This window comes from Peromyscus maniculatus, chromosome 5, assembly GCF_049852395.1.
Source record: "Peromyscus maniculatus bairdii isolate BWxNUB_F1_BW_parent chromosome 5, HU_Pman_BW_mat_3.1, whole genome shotgun sequence".
Classification (NCBI taxonomy): Eukaryota; Metazoa; Chordata; class Mammalia; order Rodentia; family Cricetidae; genus Peromyscus; species Peromyscus maniculatus.
In genome coordinates, this window is record NC_134856.1 from 39,490,982 (window position 1) to 39,498,057 (window position 7,076).

The 7,076-nt window shown below is 49.5% G+C and overlaps 1 pseudogene; it reads left to right on the forward strand.

The window, feature by feature from the left end:
* Nucleotides 1-4,112: 4,112 nt before the first annotated feature.
* On the forward strand, nucleotides 4,113-5,917 carry LOC121829681 (small ribosomal subunit protein uS5 pseudogene; annotated as a pseudogene).
* Nucleotides 5,918-7,076: the final 1,159 nt, after the last annotated feature.

Below are 7,076 nucleotides of genomic sequence, written 5' to 3' on the forward strand. Positions count from 1 at the left end.
CACGCCTTTAATCCCAGCACTTGGGAGGCAGAGCCAGGTGGATCTCTGTGAGTTCGGGGCCAGCCTGGGCTACCAAGTGAGTTCCAGGAAAGGCACAAAGCTACACAGAGAAACTCTGTCTCAAAAAAACCAAAAAATAAATTAATAGATTAAAAAAAAAAAAAACAGCCCATTTGCTAAGTTTTTAAATTTAAATCAACATATATGCTGAGTATGAGCAGGGTGCATGGGCTTGTAATCCCAGTATTCAGGATGCAAAAGCAGGAGAATCAGGAGTTCAAGTTATATATACCAAGCTCAAGACTCACCTGGAATTCGGGATACCCTGTCTCAAAAACAATCAACAATCATAGAGCAGAACAAAGGGAAAGGAAAAGTGGGAGAGAGAAAGCGATGTGGAGCCCTGTATCTGTATGGGGAGTGGTTAGGGAGGAAGAAAGTGAAAGTGATTGGCTGCATCAGAGTGCTTTCAAGAGACGGGGCACATGCACAGAATCACCTGCAAGCCTGGATATTCATAGCCCAGTGGTACAGTGGTGTGAATCACACTTAAACCCTGCTTCCAGTGCTAGTACTTCAAAACAGTCCCTTCCAGGAGTGCAAATGATGAGCCACTCACAGCCTGGTGACAGGGCAGTAAACTCGAAGCTACAGGATCCCCTGTAGTGAGAGCTGTGCTGCTGGCATCTTGCTGTGGATATGATGTCCTCCTGCTCATCTGGGGAATCCCTCAGTGCGCGGTGAGTGAGGACCATCCCGTATTGTGAGGCCATCTTGTCCATCGCAGAGATCATCCCTTGAATTGTGTGGGCTACCCCACACTGTGAAGGCTGTTTCATTTCAGTTCCAAGATGCAGGTGGCTGGAGAGATGGTTCAGTGGTTAAGAGAACTGCTTGCTCTTGAAGAGGAGGACCCAGGTTCAGTTCCCAGCACCCACGTCATGACCCATTCATCTGTAACTCCAGTTCCAAGGGATCTAACTCCCTCTTTGGGCAGCAGGCACGTATTTGGTTCATAGACATACAAGGAGGCAAAACATTCATACACATAAAATAAATAAGTCTAAAATTTAAAAAAAAATTTTAATATATTTAAAGTTTGAAAGCTGGTCATGGTGGCAAATACCTTTAGTCCCAGCACTCAGGAGACAGAGGCAGGTGAATCTCTAAGTTCAAGGCTAGTCTGGTCTACAAAATGAATGCCAGGATAGCCAGGGTTACACAGAGAAACCCTGTTTCAAAATAAACAATACACACACACACACACACACACACTACATATTGAAATGATTGTCAAAGGTCTTTTGCAGGAAAAAATTTGTAAATTAAAAACCTGAATTTTGAAAAAGAAAAAGAAAGTTTACATTGCAATCTGTTTTAAGTTGCTTGGCCTTGGGCTGGAGAGATGGCTCAGAGGTTAAGAGCACTGACTGTTCTTCCAGAGGTCCTGAGTTCAATTCCCAGCAACCACATGGGGGCTCACAACCATCTGTAATGAGATCTGGCGCCGTCTTCTGTGTACATAATAAATAAATAAATCTTTTAAAAAAAAAAAAAAGTTGCTTGGCCTTGTACAAGTTTGTTAATCTCAAATTGGCAGCGAAGTACCTCCCATTTGCACTCTTCCCTGTCTGCCCACTCCATTCTTGGAGGAGGGTGGGACGAGAACCTGGCTGGTGACAAGAACTGATCTCTTGACCCACCTGGATCCCTGGTTAAGAACCACTTAATGAGGGTGACTGTATTGGTTAGCTTTCTGTCACCTTGACACAGGAGGGTCATCTGGGAAGAGGGAGCCTCAGTTGAGACAATGCCTCCATCCGATTGGCCTCTCGGCAAGTCTTCTGGGACATTTTCTTGATTAATGATTGATGTGAGAGGGCCCAAGCGATTATGGGAGGTGACACCTCTGGGCAGGGGGTCTTGGGTTGTGTAAAACAGCAAACTGAGCAAGCCATGGAGAGCAGGCCAGTAAGCAAAGCTCCCCGGGGCCTCTGCTTCAGGTCTGACCTCCAGGTTCCCGCGTGAGTTCCTATAAGGTAAACAACCTTCTTCCCCAAGTTGATTTTGGTCATGATGTCTATTACAGCCATAGAGAGCAAACCAGGACAGTGGCCAACCAGGGTGTCCCTGGACTAGCAAGCAGGTAGCCATTCTTCTCTGAGCACTAATAAGGCAAGGAGAAGACAGTCTTAGCTGGAAATGGAGAGGGCTGCAGGCCTGGGTCAGGGCCCACATGACGAGAGCAGGGGTCGTGGGCTCACAGCCTCTCCTGGGGACACTCCAATTTCATCTCCTTCCCACCTCATCTCTTATGGGTCCCTTCATGCCGTTTATCCAAGTCCCCAGGGAGTGAGAGTCTCTGCCAAGGATCAAGGGTCTAGAGCACCAGCACCTAGCAGGGGAGAGTGGGTCTGGGAAGGACAAGTGGTGACCCCTGCAGAGCTGAGGTGAGTAAAGGGCTGGAGGGAGAGAACAGAACTGGATTCAGGGCTGCTCGGAGGACTCCACGGCTTATCGGACACCAGCACTGCGGGAGAGGAAAGGCAACGACGCTGATGACAGCGACCTCTTCAGGCTGAAAAAGGGCAGTCTTGTTTGTTTGGTTTTTTGTTTTTTTTTTTTTTGAGACAGGGTTTCTCTGTGTAGCTTTGCGCCTCTCCTGGATCTCGCTCTGTAGACCAGGCTGGCCTCGAACTCACAGAGATCCGCCTGGCTCTGCCTCCTGAGTGCTGGGATTAAAGGCGTGCACCACCACCGCCCGGCATAGGCAGTCTTGACTCCTGTGTTCACGTTTATGTTTTGTTGTTGCTCTTTTTTAGGTTATTTATTACATTGAGTTTATCTGTTTATTGTGTGTCTATTCTGTTTTTCTTCTTTGGACTTTTTAGTTAATTAACTTTATTTATCTTGTGTGTATATTTTGTTGGGGTTTCTGTTTGTTTTGTTTCATTTTGGTTTTGTTTTAGGACAGTGTATCTCTAAGTAACCCTGGCTGGCCTGGAACTTGCTATGTAGACCTTGTAGGCTGTCCTTGAACTCATGGAGATCTACCTGACTCTGCTGGAATTAAAGGCATGTGCATGGAACTAAAAACAGGCCCAGGCAGTTTTTGCTTGTTTGTTTGACTTAACTTAGAATTTGATGTATTATATATGTATGGATATTTTTGACTGCACGAATGTGTGCAATGGCTGCAGAGGTCAAAAGAGGGCATTGGCTCCTCTGGAACTGGAGTTAGTTGCAGAAGGCTGTGAGCCACCATGTGGGTGCTGGAGATCAAACCCAGGTCCTCTGGAAGAGCAGCCAGTGCTCTTACTGCTGAGCCATCTCTCCAGCCCCCAAATTTTAGTTGTTTTGTTTTGAGATAGTCTCACTCCGTAACCCAGGCTGGTTACAATCCTCCTGCAATCCCCCTGCCTCAGTCTCTTCAGTACTGCAACTCCAGGTATGCACCATACACCACTCCGCCCAGTCCCAAGTCACTTCTGAACACTGCCTTTGCGAAGTCTACGGGACAAGCAAGTGGATATGTTCGGTCCGGTGCTGGAGAGAGTTCTGTGCTGTGTGGCAGCCAGGAGACTCCAGAAAGGGGAGGCGTCGCTCCCAGCTTCCCACAGACTCTGCTCTGCTTCCCACTAGAGATGGGAAAGAGAAGTTCGCACCAGCCACAGAGGAAGAAAAAGGACGAGGAAGGAGAAGTGGCGGTGTGAAGGGATCTCACCTCTTCTAGTTCGTGTTTCTCATCTCCTCCCCAGGGTGGTTTTCAGGACAGAGAAGTAAAACTGAGTCACTCCTGAGTCTACAGCACAGACCTGTTCCCAAATGAGAGGATGCAGGATGCCCTGTGCCGACTGGAGGGCGTCAGATGGTGGGGGCTGGGGGGATGAGACTGTCCCATGGTCTGCCCTTGGTGCCGCTGGAGCCTGGCCGGGCCCTGCAGTGACAAAGCCTGGGGCTGAGGAAGCAGGCAGATGGCACAGGAACAGTCCCTGTGCTGAGGTGCCAGATACCATGGGTCAAGGACCAGAAAGGTCTAAAAGGACGGCTGGAGCTGTGACCAAGCAGCCACTGTGAATCCCCAACAAATAGCCATCTGCAGACTTTGAGTAATGACGCTGATGATGATCGCAGTTACGATACCGATGATGATCACAGTATCCCCTTCGGCTGAAGCGCCTTCTCTGTGCCAGCACATCTGCAGGACAGTTTAGAAAAATCAGACTTCATTCAAATATCCAGAGCAACAAGATCTAAGATACAGCAGGTACAGTGACATCCATTCACGGATCCCCAGCTGACAGGACGGCGGAGAATAGTCCACAGGTTTGCCTGAGATCTGAACCTAGCGCTACACAATTCCGAGGTTATTAGGCAGTCGGCTGCTCACCCAGCTGGCCAGTCCTCCTTCCCGATGTCTTCTTCCCTCCGTAGTTTTGCCACGTTGTCCTCTGCCTGTGATCTCCCTTCCGTTCCTCCTTCCGCTCCTCCCTGTGTCTTGTGGAAAGAATCAAGATTATTAGGAGGCCTACACCTTACACTGACAACCTTTGTTGTTGTTTGTCTTCTGAGACCGAATCAGGTAGCCCAGGCTGACCTTGAATTTTTTTTTTCTCCTTTATCAGTCCATTTCCCAACTACAGAGATTACAGGAGTGTGCCACCATGGCCAGCTTGATACACTCTTCAGGGGATTGTGTACTTTATATATTGTTCCCTTGAAGGAAAAACAATAGTGTGTGTGTGTGTGTGTGTGTGTGTGTGTGTGTGTGTGTGTGTGTGTGTGCTCGCCCATGTGCATGCACATGGGTATGTGTACCTGGGCAAGGTGCATGTGCCTATGTGTGGGTGTGTGCAGGGTCAGAGGCAGGGGCATGAGATCACTCCAAGCTGGAGGTCCAGGCGTCTGAGGGACATCAGGTTGTTACGTGAACGCTGGGATCTGAACTCCAGTCCTCACGACTGAGCAGCAAACACGCAACCCCTCAGTCATCACACCAGTCCTTTATTTAATGTTCTTTTTAAAAAGATTTATTTGGCGGGGCGGTGGTGGCGCAGGCCTTTAAACACAGCACCGGGGAGGCAGAGGAGGCAGATCTCCGTTCCAGGCTTCTGCTTCTTCTTCAGGAAAACACCAAATGGCAGATAGGAGCTGGGAGATGCAGAGGGAGGGCCTTGAGGAGTGGGGGCGGGCAGAATTAATTAGGAGGCCCCCTGGGACTTCCGAGGAACATTCAGCAGAGTTCTTTGGGGCTGTGGTCATGTTGAGAGGTCATGTCCTAGGTCGAGGCCACAGGGGCTCAGGGAGGTAAAGCTTCAGGAGTGGATCCCCGGCTCCAAGTCCCTGGAGGAGATCTACCTATTCTGCCTGCCCATCAAGGAATGAGAGATTATTGACTTTTTCCTGGCACATCCCCAAAGGATGAGGTTCTAAAGATCATGCCAGTGCAGAAGCAGACTTGGGCTGGCCAGCGGACTAGGGTTTTGTCACTGTTGGAGACTACAATGGTCATGTAAGGGGCCATCCTCTCGGCCGAGCTTTCCATTGTTCCTGTGTGGAGAGGCTCCTGGGGAACGAGACCGGCGAGCCCCCAGTGTCCCATGCAAGGTGACAGGCTGCCATGGCTGTGCTGGTGCACCTCACCCCTGTCCCCAGATGCACTGGTGTCTTCTATGCTCTGGTGCCCAAGAAGCTGGTGATGATGGCCGGTGTTGATGACAGTCACACATTAGCCAGGGGCTGCCCTGCCACCCTGGGCATCTTTGCCAAGGCCACCTGTGATGCCATCGTCTCCAAGACCTCCAGCTACCTGACCCCCGACCTCTGGAAAGAGACTGCGTTCACCAAGTCTCATTATCAGGAATTCATTGAGCATCTTATGAAAACCGGCACCAGAGTCTCTGTTCAGGGGACCTAGACCCCAGATGTAGCCACCACATAAGGGTTTTTATACAAGAAAAATAAAGTGAATTAAGTCTTTTCTTTTTTATGATTTGTGTGTGTATATGGGTGTTTTATCTGCATGTATATCTGCACACCAGAAAAGGGCATTGTGTCCCATGGGACAACAGTTACAGACAGTTGTGAGCTGCCATGTGGGTGATGAGAATTGAACTCAAGACCTCTGGAAGAGCAGCCAGTGCTCTCTCCAGCCCCAGATTTAATGTTTTTTTTGTTTTTTTTTTTTTTAATTTTAATGAATGAATGGATGAATGGATGAATGAATGAATGAATGAATGAATGAATTTTTTAAAGGAAGGGCTTGCTTTTGGCTCCCAGTTCAAGGGTACAATCTACAATGGCAGGGAGTCTGGGTAGCAGGAGCCTGAGACCGCTGGTCACGTCCTAGCCACAGTCAGGAAGCAGGAGATGAAATAAGTCATTCCCCTTTAATAACTGCGCTCTTTCCTCCTCTAATAATTCAGTGGCTCTCAACATGGGCTCCCTAGTCAGCATCAACAAGCCTATCAGGTTGCTGCTGGCCAGTGTCAGGAGCCTTTATTATCTTAGGCATATTAGACATCTCCCTGGAAGCCACCAGGGAATAGCATCAGGCCTTGGATTTCGGGTCAGCTGACAAGCACTGCCTCCTCCCTTTCTGCGCCCACTTCCTCTGGCCTAGACCAGACCACTGACCTCCCCATTGAGTGGAGTGCAGGAGCCTGTGCCTTCCAGACCAGTCTCTTAGAACACAGCTCTCCTCCCTCTAGGCCAGAACCCTGCATTGCCTTCCCACGGCCCCTTCAGGGAAATACAAGGAGCAGGCTATTTCAAGTCCTCTCATTCCTGGCCTTGGTCCAAAAGACCCAGCCCTGCTGACCTGTCCCGTTTCCAGGTACAGGCCACATGGCCACACGAGACAGTTTCTCTCCCCCTTGCTGGAGCATCGGCTTTGACACTGTGACACCTCAGCGTCCCCACCCCGGGTATCTTCCCTTTCCTACTGGCTAATAGGTTTTGTTTGTTTTTGAGTCAGGGGCTGACCAGAGTCAAGGCTAGCCTGGAACTCACTAGCTAGCTTCGGCTGACCTCCAATCCTGCTCAGCCTCCTGGGTGCTGGGATCACAGGCATGAGC